Below are 23,682 nucleotides of genomic sequence, written 5' to 3' on the forward strand. Positions count from 1 at the left end.
AGAGGCCACCAGGCTTAGTAAGGTAGCCACGAAAAGCAATATAGTTCGCCCCCTCCCCCTTATTTTGACCCCAGGTGGATGATGTCCCATCCAGGCCAGGTGGTGGTGGGATGGTGGTGTTGGCAGAAGTTTTTAGGTGGGCTCACTACCTGGATCTTCCTCTTTTGGTAGCCAGCAGTGGAGGAATTTGCCACCCACCCACCTGGCATAAACAGGAGCATCTAGAAGAGCAGCCTATCACTGTAGCACGTTGCAAGTGGAGGTACCATGTGATCCTAATGCAAAAGGCAAAGAATACCCCATCAGGAGGAGATGGGGCCACTAAAAATGAGAATCCACGGGGCACAGGGGGCCATGAGAAGAAAGCAACGGCGACCCCTTCATCCCGCAAGGGACAGTTTGTATCCTGACAGCTGGGGATTTACCTCGCTCTGTGGTGCAACCTGGTGCTACCATGATAAAATTCTGGGCCACAGCCCCAGTGCAACATACACAGCACCGGATGGATAATAAGACGGCAATGCAATGCATCGCCGCAATGCATGGATTGTTTCAGGATGAGTGTCAGCAGTTAGTCCTAAACGGTGCTGTAATCATTTGATCACCTATACATTAACCTTACCTGTGTACTGCAAATATGAATAAACTTTTGACAGTTTTTCCCCCAAAGATGGTGTAGTTTGTTTTATTGTTGGTGATGCAACTGCATGTTATCACAGAAAGTATATGTTAGACATGTCAGATGACAGAAGGACTATGGGTGGGAACGCTAGGGCAGGTGTTCAGCTGCACACTCAGGCACTTGCTCCTTCTCGTTATACTGTGCAGGAAGAGCTCGGGCAAACAAAACTACAGCTAAAATACGTACCGACACATGCCAGGAAATATACCCCAGCAAACCAACAGCCATACACACAAACAGATGCGCAGTTCACACTCCTCAGTAATGGGTGTGTGTATGCTGAACGAAGGGTCCCGATAGAGCCAAAGTATGCACACGATTATACAACCACACAAATTTCAGTAGGTGAGGTATGGAAAATCTACAACCACAGTTATACCCAGGAACACAATCAATCGCTGAGTGTACACCTGCCCACCCACAAATTATATATATATATATATATATATATATATATATATATATATATATATATATATATATATATATATATATATATATATATACACAGTGCTTGAAATGGAAAAATTAAAGTGCAGGTACTCTGTGCCAGAGTACCTGCTTGTTTCCGAGAAGTGCCGGTACTCTCCAATTAAAAGTATTACGTTTTTCTTGAGATGTGCCGGTACTCTCCCTCTCAAAATAAAAAAGTGCCGGTACTCCCTACCGGACAGTAGCGGCCCATTTAAAGCACTGTGTATATATATATATATATATATATATAAATTTATATAAATAACACTGCAAAGCACGAAAACAAACACTTCCCGAGTAGCGTCTCGTGCCCTCCACAGTGCAAGCATAAACCAATGCCTCTACAGAACTACAAGCACACCCAAACGTGTGCACTCCAACACGTACATCTAGGGGGAGAGAGACTCTCACGGGAGTCGTCCACACGCCACATGCATGCACACACAACAGGAATGCGCACTCTCAAACAATGGCAGCCTGTTTACGATGGCCATGAACACTCCTGCTCAATGGCACGTTTACATCTGCCTACAACTGAAACGTGGATCGCGTGGCGCATTACCGGGAACACTCACTGCCACCTGGCCCAGACGTCACCTACGGGGTGTCTTACACACGCAGTCTCACTGTTATTGCCACCAACCAGATACGGGTCGCGAGGTTCCACCGGCTTAGACAACGACCTCTTACTACTGCCGCACAGAATAGGAGACATCTCGACCTTCCATCGGCATGGCACTACACTGCATCACGTGCACACACTTCAGTACTGGAACATGACGGCGATCTGTACCAGAGGCAACAGGCGTAGGCTCTCCCAGAAGCATCGCACTGCTTCACCGGGGCACGGCACAGGCCCGGACAGACTACCGGCAGCAGAGACTGTACGGGCATTAGCATTTACTAGCAGCTAAGTGGTCGCCTGCATAGTGCCCCATGCTCACTCCAAAGTTTAAACGTTATGGTTCAGCTTGCAGGCCCGTAAGTGGGGCAGCTGGACTGCGGCGGCCGGGCAGCATGTCCTGAGCCCCTGACATGACACTGCGGGATGCTCGTCGGATTTTGGCCAATGCCCCCCCCCCTCCTTGTCCCGTCAGTTGCAATGACCCAGTGGTTGGGTTGGGGGCGGGGGGCAATCAAATATTGTGAACAGTGTTAGGAAGGCGCTAGCCGCCCCTCATCAGGATGCTAACGGGGGGGGGGGGGGGGGGGGGGGAAACAGCAAGTGTATTGCAAACGCATGAACCGCTATGCACAAACAGCATAGTACAAACGGCAGCAATATAACAGCCAAAAACACCCCCTGCCAACAAACCCAGTGCCTTCAGTTCCTCATCCCACACGGCCATACCTCAGTGGCCCGAGTCTGCGCAGTCAAAGACTGAATCCCCACGATCCGCAGCCACAATTAGCACTGGCAACCACCACCACAGCCGGCATAGCGGAAGCGTGCACTGTCAGACACAAGCTGCGCAGACCCGGCCTCCTCTGCCGGCACACCCACAACTGGCACTCAGAGCCACAACCCACCTCAGCCCTAGCGGCCTCAAGCCCCACCCAAAGCATCAACATGACCGCCTAGTCACAACCTGCTCCCACAGCCTGCCGATAACTAGCAAGTGGATCTCAGAATGCCCATTCCGTGCTTCTGACACGGACACAGGGTACAGAGTAGGGCATGCACCCCTTCCGCCCCACGAGACGCATCCAACATTACGATGAGAGCCACATACGAAAATATCACTACCCCCTCCGCACCAGAACAACCTGCATACACATTTACTAAAGTCTTGCACGGGGAGCACCGCCACAGCCCACAAAAGCAGTCCTACGCCCACCGCGCGCACACAAACACAACCATACTTAAGCTCCCTAAGCATACACTGACACCCCCTGCACAGCCACCTTCACAATCCATACACAGGCTCACTGACATTCAATAAGCAGCCCCTATTCGAGAGCTGACAGCAGAGATATTTTTGGACAATTAGAAATGTCGAGGTACATATGCTGAGCAAAATAACAATGGATTGGGATGCCGCCCGAATTATTTACCAGTGGCTGGGATTAATACAAGCATTCCATTCATCACTGTTTTGTATACTTACCACACACCCTAATACAACTGAAACATAAGTTCAGGCTTCCAAACGTACTGTCAAAAATAACTGTCCATTGGAAATAAGATCACTCCCTGCTGATGCCCCCCACTCTTCCTTTGCTATTCCCCACTCTTCCTCACCCATCACATCTACTCCTGCATAATTCATTGTCATTTCCCCGTGCACCCCCGCTAAGCATACTGCTGTTTGACACCATGGCGCTGCGTGCACGTCCAACATCCATGCACTACCTCACCGACAATGGGTTCACGACCACCCCATCCCCAATCAACGGAACTTTTCCCGAACACTCGCGCTAGTGCACAGTCCACACTCCCTCCTACACCCCTATATGCTTAGCCCTCCCACCAGAAGCGTAACGAAATTTGAGGGGGGCTCTCTGCACAGTACAGGGAGGGTCCCCTCTCCGGGCTCAGGCAGGAGCTCCGATGCCAAAGTACATTGCTGAGCGGGCCCCCTGGAGCTTGCGCCTCCCCCCATGCATCGCGGGGGGCTTTTTAGGCTACTGATCCCACACACCGCACGACCCCCCACGCACAGCTCGATAATTACTGTGCAGCCACTCCCCCTAAATTTGCAGCATGCTTATCACGGTTCGTTTTCTGCATTTGTTGGCTTAAAAGAAATGGAGCCTGTCGTATACAAGGCAATCCATACAAACTGCGTAGGCAGCGCTGGGCGTTTGCTTTAACTGTCTACACGGTCAGTGCTCTTCAGAACCCCTGCATGGGGTGCCCCACACCTTCCGCACGTAACCCCGTAATTCCACGCACAGAGCGGCGCTCCCCGCAACTCCAAGCAAGCTTAGACCTCCCCCTCCCCGCACAGCCCCACGACATTCCATGCACAGTACGAAAGTCCCAGCACAGCCAGTTCACTGTGCGTTTCCTGCCTGCGTGGCTCCACCCCCTGCACAGGCAGACCCGCCGGAAACTTCTTCCAGGCAGCCCAGCCTTCCAGTATCTGACCCAAGACGCTCTGAGCACAACCTACCGCACACCTTGGATAGCCTTCTCCAACGTCACAACAGTCCGAGAACGTCCCACCCACACAGTCCATCCCCACCTCACCCAACCACTGCCCCGGTCACCCGGACGTGACCTCCGAGCAGCTGGCACGACGCTTCACACGCCCTGCACAGACATCCCCACGGAACTGCTAGTCAGCCACCACGCGCCCCTTGCGCAGCAATCACCTCGGCATTGCCACCGTACACCGTTCCTACCCCTCCCCTCCCCTCAAAAACACACACCCTCCTTCCAGTGGTTCCCACGACAGACCAACAGGAGTTGCTTTTAGATTTCTTGAACGTACATAATCTGAGGCACAGGCCCGAAATGCATCCGATTCACAAAGAATTGGGTTGCCATGAATATAGCAGAAGTGTGAGCACAAGAGACACCCAGGTCTTTCAGATTATTTACTGATGAAAAACAAGACAGTAGCCCTCTAAATACACGACCACATGACGCAACCCCCACCGCCGCCAAGGCACGACACGTCACAACAAACTCCAGAGCCTAGCGGAGCACCCGTTGTCGCCGCAAGTACCGCCTCGCTCACTTCAGGCCCAGCAGCTGATATCGCATGAGGCAGGCAGCTCGAAAACACGGGGCTGCCGCTCTCCACACGCCTCCAGCTGGGGCTGCCGACGATGAGAAGATTCGAGGGCGGTGGTGTTAGATAGTCAGGCCAGCCCCGTCCAGATACCCCACAAAGGCCCACCCGAAACTTGTTTTTGTTCATGTTGTGTATTTAATGACCAGGGTCGCCCTTGGTCTTTTTCTGCATAGTTGGCGAACCCACTTTACGTATTACAGGGCGAAAATAGCCGAGGATATGGTGAATAGAGGTGTAACGCAGAAGTCATCTTCATTGTAAACTTTGGTGAATAGCACCTAAATGTCCACTTAAGCTAATAAATTCGTGAGCTGAGTGCCACGCATCTAGTCCCACAGAAGCCGGTCACACCAAAGCTCCCCACAAGGAGCACGTTAAAGTATCTTTATTAGTTGAATGTCAGCTCTCCTACCAAACCTAAGACAGTTTATGGTGCTATATTCTAATTCTGATTTGGAAGAAGAACCCTAAATCCAATGGGGTGGGAAACTTCCGAAACGGTAATTGTCCATATTATGTAAAAAAAAAAAAAATATCAACTTTATTATCACAGCTCGTGAGGTGACAGATGTGTTGTAATTTCAATTTTGTGAACATCTATGGTATGCTTTATACAAGGTCACATACAAATCATAATGGGGTTTCAGAGTGGTAAATGCACACAGAGCCACTCGCATCAACCTGGAAATTATTACTGTTATGAACCGACCAAAGATAAGTCTTCGATATAGCTAAGACAGAGAAAAACAGCCCCTTCTTCGTTTAAATCTGGAAATCTAGCGTCTGATGCCAAATACTTTGCAGTAGTCTTTACAGCAGAAAGTCAAAAGCACTTACGTTTTCTTTCCCCAGAGTTCACCGTGTTTTAGATACTTTCAAATATCTGGGTGTAAATACATACCCCTTGGAGTCCCAGTTCATATTTGGCGCCCATTCACATTTCTTGCTCTTATGGACTAAAATGCCACTGTCGAGGATGGGCAAGGTCCCTGTAGCAAAGATGCTAGTCCTACCACGGTTGTTGTATTTTTAACTCCGTTCTACTTGTGATTTTTCGGGGAACATTTTCACTGGATTATGAGGATTACTGGCAAAATTGGTCTGTGGGAACGGTAGATATAGGATGGTTTTGATGAAGACTTATTGGCCTGTGAAAGAAGGTGGCCTGGTAGACAACTCACTACTACTTTGTTGGGGCACTAAAATGGTTGGTGAAATGGTTGGGTGCTGGAGAAAACCTGGAAAGGGTGGACATGCAGAGGACGATCCGAGGCTGATTGGCTGGTTGATGTCCTTGAACAGACCAGGAAATTGTATATTCCAAATGCTGTTTGTAGTCTAATATTGTTGCGTGAGATGGTCGAAGAAGGGTGAAAATGTTACTCCTTATTCTCAGTGCTACTATTATGGGTCTTACCCAGGTTCTCAAGTAGCGCACACATGATAGTCAGACAAAGGAGTTGCCAGAAAAGTAAAATACCCCCCACTTTGACCCAAAGCTCTGATGGCGCTAAGTAACTCTTTCACCATTTCATCCATCAGCCATTCCATCCACCCGCCATTCTATCCATCATCATTTAACTTATCTGTCCATCAATAAAGCCATTCATCCATCAATCAATCAATCCTTTTGTCCATCCATTCACCTATCCTCTCAGATTCCCATTTCTCTGCCCTTTATTCGCCCATCTATCCACCTATCAGTTCACCCATGTTTTCACCCATCACTCTCTTCACTCATTCATCCACCCATCCTATCAGTTTCTAACTTTCTTTCACTCACCTTACATTCAAAATCTCTTCCTTTCAGCCTTCCAACCTTTCTCCCTTTTCTACTGAACATCTTTTTTTCTTAATTGTAGCATAAATTATGAGATTTTGTCTGCCAAGTTGCAGCCAGAAATAACCCCACCCCACTATAGCTGCTAATATGTGGGGTTTATGATGCCCGTCAGACATGGTGGAAGCAATAATATGCAAGATGAGAAACTTGTATGATAGTGGCACATTCAGGTCCACAGAGGCACCAGGCAGGGCTGTCCCCTCTCCTTTTCTCATCGGCGATAGAACCATTTGCCATTGTGCTTCGACAAAGGGGTGACCACTGGGCATACCCCTGGGAGATGGAACCTATACTGTATCACTATATACAGACGATTTATTGTTGTACCTCAGGAACACATACTCCATCCCTGACACAATTGCTTTGACATTGGAACAATTTGCATCCCTTTTGGGCCTAAAGGTTACTGGGCAAAATCCTGTTTTTTTCCCTTTACGCCTGACTTCCCTGACCAACAACATATCCTTAATGGGGTACAGATCACAAGGCATCCACACACGTTCTGTTACCTGGGAGTGCGAATATACCACTCCCCTGCCGACCTATTCCATAGCAATATTACAAGAACGGTCACATCTCTACGATCTCAAATTACATTTTGGCGCTCCCTACCAATTACATTAGCTGGCTGAGTGGCGCTCCTAAAAATAATGGTTTTACATCGCTTTCTCTATTAGTTCACAAACTTACCACTATATATCTCAGCGGCCTTCTGTTGTTCTTTTGGTTGCCATATTAGGGAATTCATATGGCATAATTCCCGCTGCTGAGCTGCGCTGGTGAAATGGTGGCCTTGCAGTCTCTCACATGGAACAATATTATTTAGCCTCCCAGATTCAATGGATAAGTGATGTGGTTACCTGGTTAGCTGTTGACGGACACAGCTGTGATCCTCCCAGCTTGGAATTTATCCGCCATTACACATTTATTCCATCCATGCACATAAGCTCACACTCCTGATCCCCTGCTGATAAATGTAGTCTATCTCTGCTATTGCCGGTGCCTCCAACTTACACAACTGACTCCTTGCGCATGCATATTACTTTCTCACTTGAACACTTTGCTGACACTGGGAAGCAGACTGGACCGTCCATACACAGTCAGAGTGGGCAGCATTACTGGAAAGCCTGGCTCACATTCCACAAAATGCCTGCTTTAAACTCATCCAATTTTATATCATTGATAGAGCATGCCTTACTCCCACCAAAATCAACCGCTATTTTCATCATGAGGATGCCAATTGTTCTCGCTGTCTGCATTGTCCAAACAGATGCGGACTTTATGCACATGCTGTGGTTTTGCTCATGTTTACACGCCTACTGGAACAGTGTCACATCTACCCTATCCCAGTGCACTGACCCTCTAAACTTACACACATAGTAAATCTGCCTAGTTGGCCTTTTTGTCAGACATAAGAGGTTAAAAGCTACCTCTCACTTCCTTGAGTTAGGCCTTCTGACAGCTAAGCGCCTTATTACTAAAAGATGGAAATCTCCTGACCGCCCCCGTCCTGAAAGCATGGATTAATTCTTTCTTCACATGGGCACAAGCGTAAAGTGTTGCACTGAATAGGGAAGATAACCTGGGGCTATGCAAATATCCAATAACATCGTCGGGATACCCTCCAAATTGATTTCACAACACTCACTTCCTAATACACTAATGACTAGCCAAACTCTTACTGAACTATCACATGCCGGAACTACTGTAAAGCATTCACCATCTACCATACAAGATTCCCTTCGAAAATCACACAAACTAATGTACTTATTATCGAGGATGCACTAGCAATTTCAAATTGATATACAGCCACTGAGGGAGTGGGAGCCCATGGAGGTATCGGTTTGGGATGGTTTTGGTACACTAATTTACCCAATTGTTCTGAGTTTGTTGTTCCTGAAGCAATTTTGCTTTGAATGCTGTTTATACATTTTTCCTTCGCTCCATCCCTCCTGTCACTACAACTTCGAAACCACACATCTACTTGAGTCGTAACTGGACTAATATAATTGCCAAATCCTCTCTGTGATATCACAGACTACTGTACAATGACCAGTTACTATAAATCAACATTGGCCCTATCGCTATTACCTCAATGTTGTTGCATTTGTAACATATGATATATCTTGAACTAAGCATACAGTGAATCTACCGTCCTTGTCCAATTATAACTTTAAAAAAAAACAATAAAAAGATTCAAACAGAGGGCAGTTTGTGAAGTTTAATGAACTGCGAAGAGTGTCAATGAGCACTAGGGGCTTAAAAGGTGACTTATTCATTGATCTGATGTGTTGTAAATTCTACTTACAGGTGGGAAATCTAGGAGAGTGGTAAAGTTTTTGCAGAAGGGGATACTGAGATTGGAGTTACCGAATAGCTTGGATGGCAAACTAATTGGGAAACAACAGGGGTAAGTGAGGAACAGCGGCAGCGGTGCTAAGAGTATACATCTAGGGTATCGATAAACCCGCAATCCAGATTCGATCAGTTCAAATATCAACACCACCGGTTCTTAACCTGCGGTCCGGGTCCCTTGTGGTTCACTGTCACCTACACAGGGGGTCCGCGTTTGCTTAGAAAATTAAAAATAGTAACAGATTAATAAAGTGTAAATGAAGAAGCAAAATTTAACGTTTCAAAACGTTCCTTAAATGTTAAGGAATTTGAAAATGGAAGCTAAAAATTAAGCTGCCATCTCAGATTAATTTGTTGGAGCAGTGCCACTACATCAAACTGAATATAGTATGGAGGCCTCGGTTGAATTTAGAAAAGCCACGACCTTCTTATTAAAATTAAATTTTTCATTTCTTATATGTGTTTGTGAATTAAAGAAAATATTTCGTCATTTGTGTATTTGTTTGTTGAAGGCTTGCTTCTGTTTTTTTGTGTATTGTTTTGAGGGTCAAATCATCAAAATGTTGCTTATGTTGGGGTCCCCAGCTTCCAGTAACGATTCAATTGGACGGTTAAGGGTGTGTGGGGGGAATTGGCACTGTATTCCAAGAATGATAGAGTTGGGGGGAGTCCCTGGATGATGCATCCTGGAACAGACACTGGGTGCTCCTGTTCTAGAGAGGTAAATGCCACCTTTTAGCACATTATAAACGAATTTCTAATCATTATGATTTATTGGGAAACTGCTTCATCTCCTTATGGATATTACCAAAGACCGGTGCCATTGGAGCTGATGCTTTGCCCGTGGGGTCAGTTTCCACAGTTTCCCATCTGTATTTTTCACAAAACATTGGCCACTGCTCCAGTACACAATAGTGGGCACGCTGCGTTTAGCAGCCCTCCAAGCAAAAAGCATTAGAGCAAGATCCACTGGGCTGCTCATAATTTGGGTACATTCCAACAGGGAAATCCTTGCCAACCGTAAATACATCCAAGAATTCCTATTAACTTTTAAATCAGGAAATAACTAACGATTTCAACGTCTATAACAGGGGAACTAATAATAGGGCAGAATATGTACCTTTCTATAGTCTTGGTGCTTGCCTTAACTTCCTAATGTTTGCTTCTACTAAAAAAAGGCAAGCCATCTGTTATAGCAGGTGATTTCAGTACATCTTTTGAACGAGTGACTATAGACTGGTCACAAAATAAGAAAAACAGGTCTGGAGTGTTCCAGGGGTACTGGGTGGGCAATTAAAAACCTACATTGTGGGGTTTCAGCTGGCTCATATAACTTTAGCACATGGTCTGTGGGCATGCAGCGGACTAACCAACACAGGCTTCTCGACACATCACACTTTTCAGAATGGGTTACAAAAGAGTATGCTCGATTGCATTATGATTAATCTTGTCGGTCGGAGCTCCATCTCCAACCTGTTTGTTGAGAATCACCCAAAAAGCAACCACAGTCATCTAGCCCCTTAGTTACTGCATCAAGAATTTATGCTCTTCCCTAGGACTCGTGAAGGTCTTACCAATAGTATACAAATCCATGTTATCTAACAACATGAAAAACTGTAAAGGGTGGGGGCAGGCAAGGCTCGAACTCATTATTAGACTAGTAAATGACTTGAGAGCCACTTTCCTTGCTCCTGTACATCTGTCACTACTTGACCCTCACCAATGTTTGAACCTCCAAATAATCGTTTTAGCCACATAGCTTATCTATTCTCTAAGTAACATACCTGCTGATCAGCTGTTAGATCTGGCTGTCATCCTTGGCTTAACGAAGAATGCAGAAGAGCGAAAGTATCTCTACTTGCAGCCCTAATAACTCTGCACAATCCTAGAGAGTAGAGTAAGGTTTACAGGTTTGCTGAACATTAAACATTTACAATGGTGTTAGAAATAGAATTTCTGGCTGTCAGAGGTATATGATACAATACAATACACCAAGTCTTGTAGAGTGCGAGCTTTTCACCCCAAGGGGTCTCAAGGCGCTGGAGAGTGAGGGGGGTGCTGTAAGGCTCATCAGGCTGTTGCTGGTGTTCGAAGAACCAAGTTTTAAGCTGCTTCCTGAAGTCCTTCAGGGAACAGGAGGTGCCAGGATCTGGCAACGAGGTGGGAGAAGAAGCGTCCTCCATAGGGTTCGCAGCGGATGCAGGGAATGTAGGCCTGGGACAGGGAGGCTGGATGGAGGTCTCTAATGGGTTGGTGGAAGGAGAGGCGGTTGTTGATGTAGGCAGGTCCCACATTGTGGTGGGCTGTGTATGCGTGAGTGAGGAGCTGGAAGAGGCATCTTTGCTGGACGGGGAGGCAGTGGAGGGCCCTGAGGTGAGAGGTGATCCTGGTTATTCTGGGGAGATCGAGGAGGAGTCTTGCTGATGCGTTCTGGATGGTCTGGAGGCGGTTCATGAGCTGTTTAGTTGTACCAGCATAGAGTGCGTTCCCGTAGTTGAGCCGGCTGGAGATGAAGGCCTGGGTGACTGTTTTCCTGGTGTAGATGGGGATCCATTTGAAAATCCAGCAAAGCCTGCGAAGGATGTGGATCAGGCAGACAAGACGTCATTGATCTGTTGTTTCATGGTCAGTTGAGTGTTCAGGATGATCCAGAGGATGCATGCAGGGTTGGTGGGAGTTGGTGGGGGAACTAGCGAGGTGGGCCACCACGTGTCATTCTAGGGGGCGGGCTTGTTCCCGAAGATGAGTATCTCTGTTTTGTCTGAGTTGAGTTTGAGGCAATTGGTCCCCCATCCAGGAGGCAATGTCGGTCATGGTGTTTTGGAAGTTGGTTTGTGTGGTACAGTCTAAGAGGCAGAGGATGAGCAGGGTGTAGCCGGCGAAGGAGATGATATCAAGTCTGTGGGTGCATGTGATGTCTGCCGGTGGAGTCATGTAGATGTTGAAGAGGGTAGGGCTGAGGGATGAGCCCTGGGGGCTGCCACAGATGATATCTTTGGGTGCGGAGACATAATGAACATCATTTGTGTTTGGCCGTAGAAGGAGGTGATCCAGTTGACTGCGTTGTTTTGAATGCCAATGCTGTGAAGTCTGGAGATGAGCATGTGGTATGAGATGGTGTTGAAGGCTGCGGACAGATCGAGGAGGATGAGGGCTGCTGTCACTCCTTGGTTGAGTAAATGTCTCATGTTGTCTGTAGCTGAGATCAATGCAGTTTCAGTACTGTGGTTTGGCATGAATCCAGACTAGGAATGGTCAAGTAGGTTGTGGTGTTCGAGGAAATCTGTGACCTGACAGTTGATGGCCTTTTCCAGGACTTTGGCGGGGAACAGGAGGAGCGAGATAGGGTGGTAGTTCTTGAGTTCGCTGGGGTTGGCTGAGGGTTTTTTCAGGAGGGGCTTGACCTCAGCATGCTTCCAGGCGCTGAGGATGGTGGCTGTGAAGATGGAGGTTTTGAGGCATTCTGCAAGTGCGACTCTGATAGTTTCTCCTTCTACGTTGTAAATGTGGTGCGGGCAGGGGTCCGCGGGTGATCTGGAGTAGATGGAGGCCATGATGGAGAGGGTGTCGTCAGTGGAAAGCTGCTTTTATTTGGTGATCCTGTAGGCGGGGGGGGGGAAGAGGTGGGATGGGATTCAGTGGTGGTCAAGGCTGGTGGGTTGGGGGGGGGGTGGATGCTGCTGTAGATGTCGGCGGAAGTGGTCCAATAGCTTGTCGCAGAGGTCCTGGGAGGGGTGAATCGTGGTGGCAGGGCAGAAGAATTCTCTGACGATGCTGAAGAGTTCTCTGGCATGGTTAGTGCCAACCCCAATGTGGGTGGCGAGTGCCTCTTTCTTGGTCTCTCGGAGTCGGTGGTGTTATCTTTTGCGGGCGATTTTGAATGTGTCAAGGGTGGCAGTGTTTTTGTTGGAACGCCAGTATCTCTCTAGTTTTCTGCAGTGTTGTTTGAGGGTCAGAAGTTTCGGGGTGAACCATTTGGCTTGTTTGGTGGGCTTGCTCCTGGTTGTCCTCTGTAGCTGGGGGATTGGGTCGGCGGCTGAGGCGATCCAGTTGGAGAAGTTTGCACATGGCGTTCGAGGGTGTCCACGGAGACGGGTCTGGTTTCTTTGAGGGTGGCAATCCCAGGAGTTTCTATGACGCTGCTCCAGTTTCGGCAGGGGAGGTTGAGTGGTCTCGCCGGGGCTTCCAGTAGTTCCTCGATGGTGAAGTGGATGAGGTTGTGGACGGTCCAAGTTACATCAGAAGTGTGGGAGAAATTGGTTATTCTGCTGGAGAAGATGGGGTCTAGTGTGTGTCCTATGCAGTGCGTGGGCGCCGTGACCAGCTGAGAGAAGCCGATGGCACTCATGGTACGCACCCTGTCCAAGCACGAACCACAATCCTAAGCAGGTTAAGTCAGTTACACTCCATAAATTAACCTGTGTTCACCCTCTGGTAGCTTGACACAGAGCAGGCAGGCTTAACTTAGGTGGCAATATGTAAAGTATTTGTGCAACACTTAACAGTAAAACAGTGAAAGCACCACACAAAAAATCCACACTATGTTAGAAAAATAGAGCTTAATTTAATGAACAAAACAAGACCAAAACAACAAAAATCCAATGTGCAGAAGATATGAATGAATGAGATATGATTTTTTAAAGAACATCTGTAAATATAGTGCTTAGAAACTGAAAGCGCCAACTGGGGCTATCTGGTCACGGTAGACCGGGGTACATCCAAAAGATCAGGCCAACCGCAATCGAGCACGGGCCAGCTACAAGGACCAACCCTGTCCAACTGAAAAAGTGCCTAATGTGGAGGGTGTGAAGGGTTTGCAAATCAGTATTAGGAAGGGGCGTGTTTAGGGCGTTCCTTCCTAGTACCGAATTGCACTGGTATGTGTGCATGTTTTGCGACCAAAATTAGTTCACAAAACATTTGCATATTACCGCCTACTTCAAGTAGGTGGCAACCCATTGGCAGAATGGATGTAAAAATATTCTTTTAAGTCAGGCAGTGTTCCCACGAACCACTGGCTACTCTTAAGAAATGAAAAGAAAAGAAAACTACATTTTTTTTTATTTTGAAACGCATTCCATTTTCCTTTAAGGAAAACGGGCTAAATTAAAAAAACAAAAAAAGATTTCTTCATTGAAAAAGCAATCACATACACAGTGGTCTGCTGACCAGAGCAGGCCACTATCCCTGTGATTTTTGCCATTCCCAATAGGTCACAAACCTAGACCTACCACATGAATATTAATGAGGAAGGTCTATTTGCAACCCACTGGTAACAGCAAAAAGTGTGAAACACACTTCTGTACATATGTGTTTGTGATTACCAAATAGTGAATCACAAAAAAAAAAATACAATATTCAGTAATCACAAACACTAACTTATTGAAAAAATTGTGATTTAAAAATTTGAATCCAGATTCACTGAACTCTGGGGCTATATATCTTCCCAATGGGAGAGATAGGCCTTGCAGTAGTGAAAAACGATTTCAAGAGTATTTCACTACCTGGACATGTAAAGTTTGAAAGTACACGTCCAACTTTTTTAATACACTGCTCAATGCCGTTGGGGCTGTCCAGGTTCTAGCTCAGGGGTGTCTTATGTATTAAAAAGGAAGGATCGGCCTGGCAAGAGGGTTAACTTGCCAGGTCGACATGGCAGTTCAAAACTTCAGACACAAACCCGTCAATGGCAGGCATGAACCATGTTTAAAAGGCTACTTAAATGGGTGGTACAATTAGTGCTGCAGGCTCACTAGTAGCATTTAATTTACAGGCTAGGCACACATAGTGCACTTTACTAGGGACTTCTAAAAATCAAATATGCCAATTGTGTATCAGCAAATGGTAACAAGTTCTAGGGAAAGCGCACATGTACTTTAGCACTGGTCCCCAGTAGTAATGTGCCCAGAGTCCTAAAGACAACAAAAACAAATTCTGCAAAAAGGGTAGGAAAAAGGGGAAAAAAAGCTTAGGGATGACTCTGCAGAAAGGGCCAGATCCAACACAACCCCCTCCAGCCTAATGCCAGGGTAGACTAATCAATACCTGTGGGAAACAGGGCTGATTGCAGAAGCCCCCTAACTTGTTGCCCCCTTTTTTCACTTATGCTGGTGTTTTCGTGACCCTGATGGTGCCCTGGGCACTGCTAACCAGTCCCAGGGTCTGTGCTCTGATTAAAATGAATATGCAAATTAGGCTAATTATAATTGGCTGTGTCAACCTACCTGTAAGTCCCTAGTATATGGTAGAGCATGTAGTTTTAGGGACCCCAGCATAGGTAGTGCACTCAGAGGTGCACTGGAGTGATGCATAAGGTCATTTTAAAGGAAGGCCTACCTTGCTGGCTGCTTTTAAGTTAAAGTTAACTCCAAATTCGACTTTGGAATCAAAAGTACTTCCAAAGTCTTAAACTACCTTATTTTCACATATAAGTCACCCCTAAGGTGTGCCCTAGGTGCTCCCTGGGTGCATGCAGTGTAACTATAAGCAGGGACTCTATAAAATATGTGTTATAAGCCCCAGTGAGGGAAACATAGCTAAATTACTTTCCCCGCATTGTAGTGAATGGGCTCCTTAGTCTAACATTGGGAGACTTTATTTTTAATTAATAAGGTCTCAAAAGGAGATAAATATGTCAAGTTTGGTATCAAACATATTGTTATAATAAATCCAACAACTTGCCATTGTTGAATCTAATATAACTAACTCAAGGAAAGAGTTTTAGAACTCTTTCTGAAAGTTACCAGTTGTTGGAAGTGCCCTTCTCTGATTGGCCAGCCTCTGGCAGCATGGCCAGGCTGCCTTGATGAGGTGTGAAGTACCCTGAGCTAGATGCAAAGGAAGTGCCTGGAGGACGAGAACTACCTCTGCAGATGGTGAAACAGGATGGGGGGAAAGCAGCCAAACTGTACTTCAAAGGAGAGAAGGACATTTGGGCCAGCAAGTAGACCTCTGCAATTTCCTGCAAAACCAAACAGCCAAGTGCCCCTGATTAGATTAGGAGAGGGCTGGAAAGGGGTGTGCTAAGGGAAACTTAGCCACACCAGTGGGTGGGCTCAGCCAGACCTAACCCCTGAGATTTAATTTCTGCCATTGTGGATTTTTGAGGAATGTTGCTCCCTGGGATTGATTTTTGCCACACTTCCCAGTAAGTGGTCATCCAAGAGGGCGCTGGCCTGCTTGTGATGGGGCAGTTGCCCCCCCTACGCTTTCCACTCCAGGAGCAAGGATAAATATTGCAGAGCGGCACCCACACTTCAGATCCTAACAAGGAACAAGACAAAGAAGAAGAAGAAGGACTGCCCTGCTGGACCCCTGACCTGCACCTGGATACTGCACTTAGAAGGACTGCACCAGCTGCACACTCGGGCTTCACCACTAAAAGGACTTTGCCAACTGCTTCAAGAGGGGACTCCCTGGTTGCTACAGGTAGAAAATAGCTGACCAGAGTTTCCTGCATCAAGCCTTGAAGAAACTGACCAGCGGCTAGTGGTCATTTTTGGATTTGAACCAGGAGCATTCAGGGAGTTGGAGTCCTAACCCTCAAGGAGCAACTGAGAGCTTCTGGAACCTTGCGGACTCCTAAAGGACCTTCAAAAGCCTTCTGGAAGAAGATCCAGAAGTTTTGAGAAGATTGGAGAACTTCTAGAAAAAAAGCTCCATAAGTGGACCGACCCGACGTCGTGAGTGAAGCAAACTTACGTTGACCCCCACCTGGCCTGACTTGCAGGTTTGTCCCGCTGAAAAACTTCTGAGCCCCAGACTTCCAGGATTTCACTGGGGGCTCATGGAAAGGCAATCCAGCGATGTCGACTCTAAATCGGCTTGCTGTGAAGGGTCGTCCAATGTCGGAGAGAAAAAGCTCCAAAAAGTGACAAAGTCCAAGCGTAAAAAGTTGACAGAGGCTTCCTGCGCAGCGTATCTGAAGATGTCTCCAGGGAGGTTGGATCCAATTTCAAGTTCAGCCTGGATGAAGATTTCTGTCACGATAAATCATCTAAGTCCGAAGGTAGAATTCTTTACCAAGGTCTCCTGGGACGCGTACCTGAAGAGGGCTCGAGGAAGGTCAGATCCAACTTGCGACTTCGTCCCAGTGAAGAAACTTGTCCTGAAAAAAAAGACTACGTCGGAAGGTAAAACTTTGACCGAGGCCTTCAGCTCCCTGTAGCCGAGCGTGGCTCCATCGCGGTCGGCCTCAAATATTGACCTTTCCCTGGTCGAGTGTGATCAGATGTCCAGAATGGCGCTTTTAGATTTAAAAATTAATATCTCTGGTTCCCTTTATTGGATTTTTGTCATTTTAAAGATAAAAATATAGTCTATTTTTAGGGTTGAGTCTGCTAGCGCATGCGTCTTGCTTGCAAGACTCTGCTGTGTTCAGTAAAGGGCTTGGAGTCCGACTGTCGCTCACCATTTACTGGTTTGTGTGGCTCTTCTTTACAGCCTCATAATTCGTCAAGGCACGCCTGCCATCATTTCCATTTTTCTGTGTGGAGCAGGGATCAATCACTAATTGATTCAACTTAGTGAGTGGCTGTCAGCTGCTCCCGACTTGATCAAGGTACTGTTTGTTGTTTTTAACTTCTGGTGCCTCGCAAACAGAAGGCTTGTGGCTGGCAAAAACATGGCCAGCAGGACAAACAAAATTGCAAAGTTTTATTTTTTCAAGCTAATTTCGCATATTTTGCCAAGTCATCTTTTCTCACTTTCCACTCATGTTTTCTTTTTGATCATGGGTGCTGTTGTCAAAAGATAACAATTAACTTGTTTTAAGTTGGTGTTGGATTTTTTTTGTGTTTGGTGTTTTATTTACTGTATTGTGACTTTTAAATGCTTTACACACCTGTCTCCCAAGTTAAGCCTAACCGCTTGTTGCCAAGCTACCAAGGGTTGAGCTTGGATTAATTTATTGAGACCTAACTGGACCTAGTGTGGGTTAGTGGCCTATTGCTAAGTGTAGGTATATACCTGCCCTTACCAATAATCCACTTTCCAACAATACCTTGAAGGGCTTCCCTGCTTAAGCGATATAACATGGACAGTGGCCCACTACTGCAGGGGCACTTGTCAGTTCTATGCTTCTATAATACAGTTGGATCCCTTTCTCTGTACCCTCCAGTGCCACTGAACTGACCCATGGGTAACCCTTCTCTTCACTTTTGTACCCCATCTGTGCAGTGCCCAACCTTAATTTTCTCACAGATGCATCCTAGTAGGCAGAAAGTACCACCATGGCCATCAAAGTGATGTGGCCCATTCCACCCCTTGGATCAGACGTCTGTCCCCAACCCAAGGAAAACTGTCCAAAAGGACAACAACCAACAGAGGTCACTGACAGCTGTCAGCATCAACCCCCAGGCTCCAGGCCATCCAAGAGTGTCTGACCTCTTTGGTTTCTCAAAATGGGGGGCAGAAGCCCTCGATGCTTGCACCCTTTTTTCACTCTACCTCACACCAGTTCATGGGTGTTATCTTGAACTGGCCACCCATCCTAGAGTCTACCCGCCACTCCTGAACAGTGGACATGGGTGGGCTCTCCCTCACCCTGCTTCTCCACCTGGGGGTCCAGTACCCCCCTCTTGGAAGTGGTACCCCCCCAAATCCTGAACTGTTTGGGCACCTATGGCAGTCGCCCCTCCAAGTTCCCTTGACACCAAGGGCAAATCATTCCGCAGAATGCAGACTATGGGCATCTGAGGACTAACTAGGACCCTCCTTGGGTTACCTCCCTACCCCATTCTAGGGATACCAGGGCCATAGAGCAGAAGAAGTTCTGCCTATTAACTTCCGTCACCCTACACACCTGGTCTGTGTATTGTTTAGGGGAACTACCCTTTCCACCATCATATGGCTAGCCCTGGTGTCCCTCAAAGCAGTGAAAGAGACCCCATTCACTGCCACCTAGTGGAAGTGACAACCCCCAACGTTAGGGATCATCAGCTCACCCTCTGAGTCCACCTCCCAACCAAGGGAGATCACAGCATTGTCTATGACCTGCGCCTGGGGACCACTTACCCCTAAGGCCACACTGGTCATCACTGCAGAAGTCCCACCTGTGAGTGGGTGGTTTCTTACGACAGAGTCCCCCTGCTTGTGTCCTAGCTGAAAACATTCAAAGCAGCAGGTCTGGAAATGATACGCCTTGGGCCACCGTCCACAAGAACCTCCTCCTAGTTTCTCAGAAGGGGCATGGGAACCCTTTCTTCCTGCCTTAGTCTTAGACATGTCTGCATATCCCCTGACCCCGCCTCACTCTGCTGGTGGGAACCTAAACCACCCTACTTAGGGTCTCTCCCTGGTACCTTCCTGTGGACCCTGGTGCTGACCCTGTGGTCTGCCTCCTTAGCAAGTGCCCTGGGGTCAGAGGCCTTACTGTAATCAAGGTGCTGGCACAGATCTGGAAAACAAAAGACTGAACACATGCTCTTTTGCAATCAAGCTATACAGCCCCTGGTAATCCTTTACCTCACTGCCCTTCGTCCATCCATCCAGTGCCTTGCAAAGGGAATCCACACAATCCACCCAGGTCTGTCCCGTGAACATGTCTGTACTTTTCCAGGTTCAGACCAAACTTCCTTATTAGTGCCTCTTTTATGGGGGGATACCTCATCCTGTCGCTCCCTTCTAGGCCCAGTAGAGTGTCCCTTCCCTCACTAGAAATTTACCTCCACAGACTAGCTCCTCAATCCCCCTCAGAGACCTTTTGCATATGTAGGGCAATTTCATAGGACTCAAACCGTCTATCTATGTCCTCTTCTACCACAAAGCCAGACATCAAACCCTTGGGTATGTGGACCCTCCTGTTAGAGAGCACTGAAGAAATGCTGCCACCATCTTGGCTAGACTCCACCCTCTCAGCCTTAAGGTCCAGCTCTTTCAGACTCAACTCCTGAATCAACATTATTTTCCTTTCTTAAGTGGTCAATGTTTTTCTCCAAGCTCTCTCTTTCTCCAATCTGAGCTTATCCAGCTCCAATTTCAATTTCCTCTCCTCCCTCCTGTCCTCCAGCTCCTCTGAGGACAGGCCTCTAGACGAAATGCTGCTCCCTGCTCTGCAGGGAACCTCCACTATTGGTTCACTGCCCCACAGGCAGTTCCAGGGAGTCCGGGTCCAGCTACACATCATATTCTACTCTGTCATCCCGGGCTGTTTACCGGGCCCGCAGTGCCTTTTCCAGCTACATCTTCCTAGTGAAGCCTTTTGTAGACAGCCCAAACCTTTTGTAGAAATCCTTGAGCTGGGCCACAGTGCAACTCTCCCAATGGGCAAGCTCACAGAGCATTATTGCAGGCACAGGTGCATATGTAGGACATCCAGTCAGGGACATAATTTTGGAGCAAAACAAAAATGCCAATCAGGGAGAAAGGAAAAATTAAAAATGCCAATTAGAGAGAACAGGAAAAAATGCCAGCGAGAATCAGACACAATCAATTAAAATTGGTCTTGTATGTAGATGGTAGTGTACACCAAATTACTGTAAGGCGCTGCAAAAACACAAGTCCTATCCTCAATGCTGATCACCGGTGTTAGAAATTGGGTCTCTAGTTGGCAGAGGTATGCACCCTGTTCAAGTAGGGACCACAATCCTAGTAAGGGTATGTCAGTTACACACCATAAATTAACTTGTGCTTACCCTCTGATAGCTTGGCACAGAGCAGGCTAGCTTGACTTAAGAGGCAATGTGTATTTTTTTGTGCAACACTTAAAACAGTAAAACAGTACAAACATCACACAAAACTATTAACTTAATTAACAAAACAAGACCAAAACGACAAAAATCCAATAAGTAGAAGTCAAAATATGATTTTTTAAAGTATTTCTGCAAATATAGTGCTTAGAAACTGAAAGCATTAACCGAGGATATCTGGTCTCATTAGGCCAGAGTAAATTCAAAAGTTCAGGCTGACTGTGATGGAGCACGGGCAAGCTACAGGGACCAACCTGGTCTTACTGAAAAGCACCTTGTGTGGAGGGTTGCGTCAAAGTCAAAGATCTGATGTGAGGAGCAGGAACAATGCAAAGGCAATGCGTCGGTTCTGATCCATGCAGTCAGGGATGCGTCGTCGAGTCATGCGATGTCCTCGAGCAGCGGTGTGGCGTTGAACCCTTTGCAATAAAGGCGATGCACTGTCGTCGAGCCACGCAGTCAGCAATGCAGAAGCAATGTGTTGGGACTGAGGGCAATGTGCTGGTTCCATGCCATGCAGTTGGTGCTGTGATGTCTGTTCCCTCAGCTGCAGCAGTGATGCATCGGTGTCAAGGAGAGATGCGGCTGCTCTGATTGGCATATGACAATGATGCATGGATTTCTGTGGAAAAAAGCTGCACAACCCATTTCTAAGGGCTCAGGGCTGGATTGGCGCCACTTGGCAGGGTAGGACTCACAGTTCACAGAGTCCAGAAGCTGTAGCAAAGTAAAGTGAAGTCTTTGATGTCCCTGAGGCTTCAGAACAGAAGGCCAGCCAGCAAGCCCTTGGAGTCACTTTGGTTCTGGGGATGCAGACATGCAGGTCCAGACCTTCTCACTCCCAGGCAAGGAGAGCAGCAGGACAGGCAAAGTAAAGTAAGAGGCCAGCAAAGTCCAGCAGAGTGACAGTCCCTTCAGCAGAACAGCAGACCTTCTTCTTGGCAGAATGTCCTCAGATCCAGAAAAGTACTGATTTGGTAGGGTCAGAAGTCCAGTTCTAATACCCAGTGGTGCCTTTGAAGTGGGAGACACTTCAAAGAGAGGTCTTCAAAGTACACGAAGTCCCCGTCCTAGCTCCAAACACACTAGAGGGGGATATGCAGCCCTTTGTGAGGGCTCAGGACCCAGATAATTCAGGTCAGGTGTTGCAGCTCCTCCCTCCCATCCTGGGCATGATCCCTGGCTGTGCGGATTGGAACTGACGCATCAACTTTGCATTGTCCCCTCTGCTCCTCGCATCGGATCTTTGATGTTGATGCAATCCTCCTCATAATGTACTTTTTCAGCAGGACACAGTGGTCCGTGTAGCCGGCCCGCACTCCATCACGGTCTGTCTGAACGTTTGGATTACCCCAGTCTAGCACAACCAGATAACCCCGGTTGGCAAATTCAGTGTCTAAACACTATATTTAAAGATATTCTTTAAAAATGTATATATTGACTTCTACTTATAGGATTTTTGTCGTTTTGGTCTTGTTTAGTTAATTAAATTAAGATCTATGCTTCTAAATTGGTGTGGATTATTTTTGTGTGTTTTTGTTGTTTTTACTGTTTTACTAATTTAAGTGTTGTACAAATATTTCACACATTGCCTAAGTTAGGCCTGCGTGCTCTGTGTCAAGCTACCAGAGGGTGAGCACTGGTTAATTTATGGTGTCTAACTGACATACGCTGACTAGAATTCTGGTCCCTAATTGGAAAGGGTGAATGCCTCTGCCAATTACAGACCCAATTTCTAAAAAAATGGAACACAAGAATTCAAGACAGCTATCCCCCCAAAGGATTCTTAGCACATTATAGCTAATGGCAGTGAATGCCATGTGGCAAAATCAGAAGTCTACATCCCACAGTACCGGTACCACTGGGGAGAGGTCTGAGAAAACTAAGCCCTTCATATTAAAAAAAAAATATTTCAGCAGCCTACAAACAAAATTGGGGGTAAAGCCCCAGGCGTAGACAAAGTAACAGCTGACATCTAAATCTGATTCCATTCTATGAGGGCATTAAATTACTATTATGCCCAATATCGACTTATGTGGGGCTGTTATACCACATTCCTGACACAGGACCGAAATTGTACCTATTTAAAAGAAGGGTAACAGAGGTGACCCAATAAGCCACTGCCTCATCACTCTTTTGGATAATTGACCAAAATGTTGTTACTCTACTGTGCTGTCTAGCTTTGAGACCTGAGCTGAGTAACTCAATACTTTCTATAAATCAGACTGGCTATCAGAAAAAATATGCACAACTGACCAGGTGTTTAGATTTTATCTTATAGTGGAAAAGTTTGTTAAACTGAAAGGAGTCTCCATTTACATTGATTTGTGGATCATCAATCCATATTTGACAATGTTCATAGGCATCTACTGTAAGCTTTCCACTGGTCCTACCGAACATGTGGATTAGACTCCAGGAGTGGAACATGGACAGATGGAGCCAACAGGAAAAAACACACACATTTGTCCGGTCAACAAAGGTGTTCAACAAGGTTTCTCCGTTGCTCCCCTTCTTTTCTCACTGTATATTAATCAGTTAGTCAAGGTGGTTAGCAACTGTGCCAACAACACCCCCAGCTTTGTTGGAGTAAAGCTCCCCATCCAATTATCTGATGACAGAATTATCTTGATCTTTATGTCCCCAAAGGGGTCACACAAGTTATTATACGCATATGCAGAATTGTTTAGAGTCAAAGGTCTACAAGTCAATATAAAGGAAACAAAACTAATGATGCACTGACAACACTAAGGTGGGAGAAACAACGTAACCCTGAATAAGTCCGATCTGGAGTGGGTAGAGGAGTTTCTATTTCTAGAATTAGTTTGTCATCTCACATTACTTGAAAGTCTCACATAAAATGAATGAGAAATCTTCTGCCACAAAGGGTAAGTACCATGG

The 23,682-nt window shown here is 46.7% G+C and overlaps 1 protein-coding gene across 3 annotated transcripts in view; it reads right to left on the reverse strand.

Annotated features, from left to right (window-relative positions):
- BCORL1 (BCL6 corepressor like 1) overlaps nucleotides 1–23,682 on the reverse strand; it is an 860,657-nt gene that overhangs the window by 746,939 nt on the left and 90,036 nt on the right. Inside the window, exon 1 of one of the 3 annotated variants that reach the window (XM_069212844.1) lies at nucleotides 2,508–2,616. The exons of the other annotated variants lie outside the window; for them this stretch is intronic. The gene's annotated coding sequence lies outside the window, so the exon portion shown is untranslated. Of the gene's footprint in view, nucleotides 1–2,507; nucleotides 2,617–23,682 lie in introns of those variants that run through there. 3 annotated transcript variants of the gene reach the window in all.

Source organism: Pleurodeles waltl, chromosome 2_1 (assembly GCF_031143425.1).
Source record: "Pleurodeles waltl isolate 20211129_DDA chromosome 2_1, aPleWal1.hap1.20221129, whole genome shotgun sequence".
Taxonomy (NCBI): Eukaryota; Metazoa; Chordata; class Amphibia; order Caudata; family Salamandridae; genus Pleurodeles; species Pleurodeles waltl.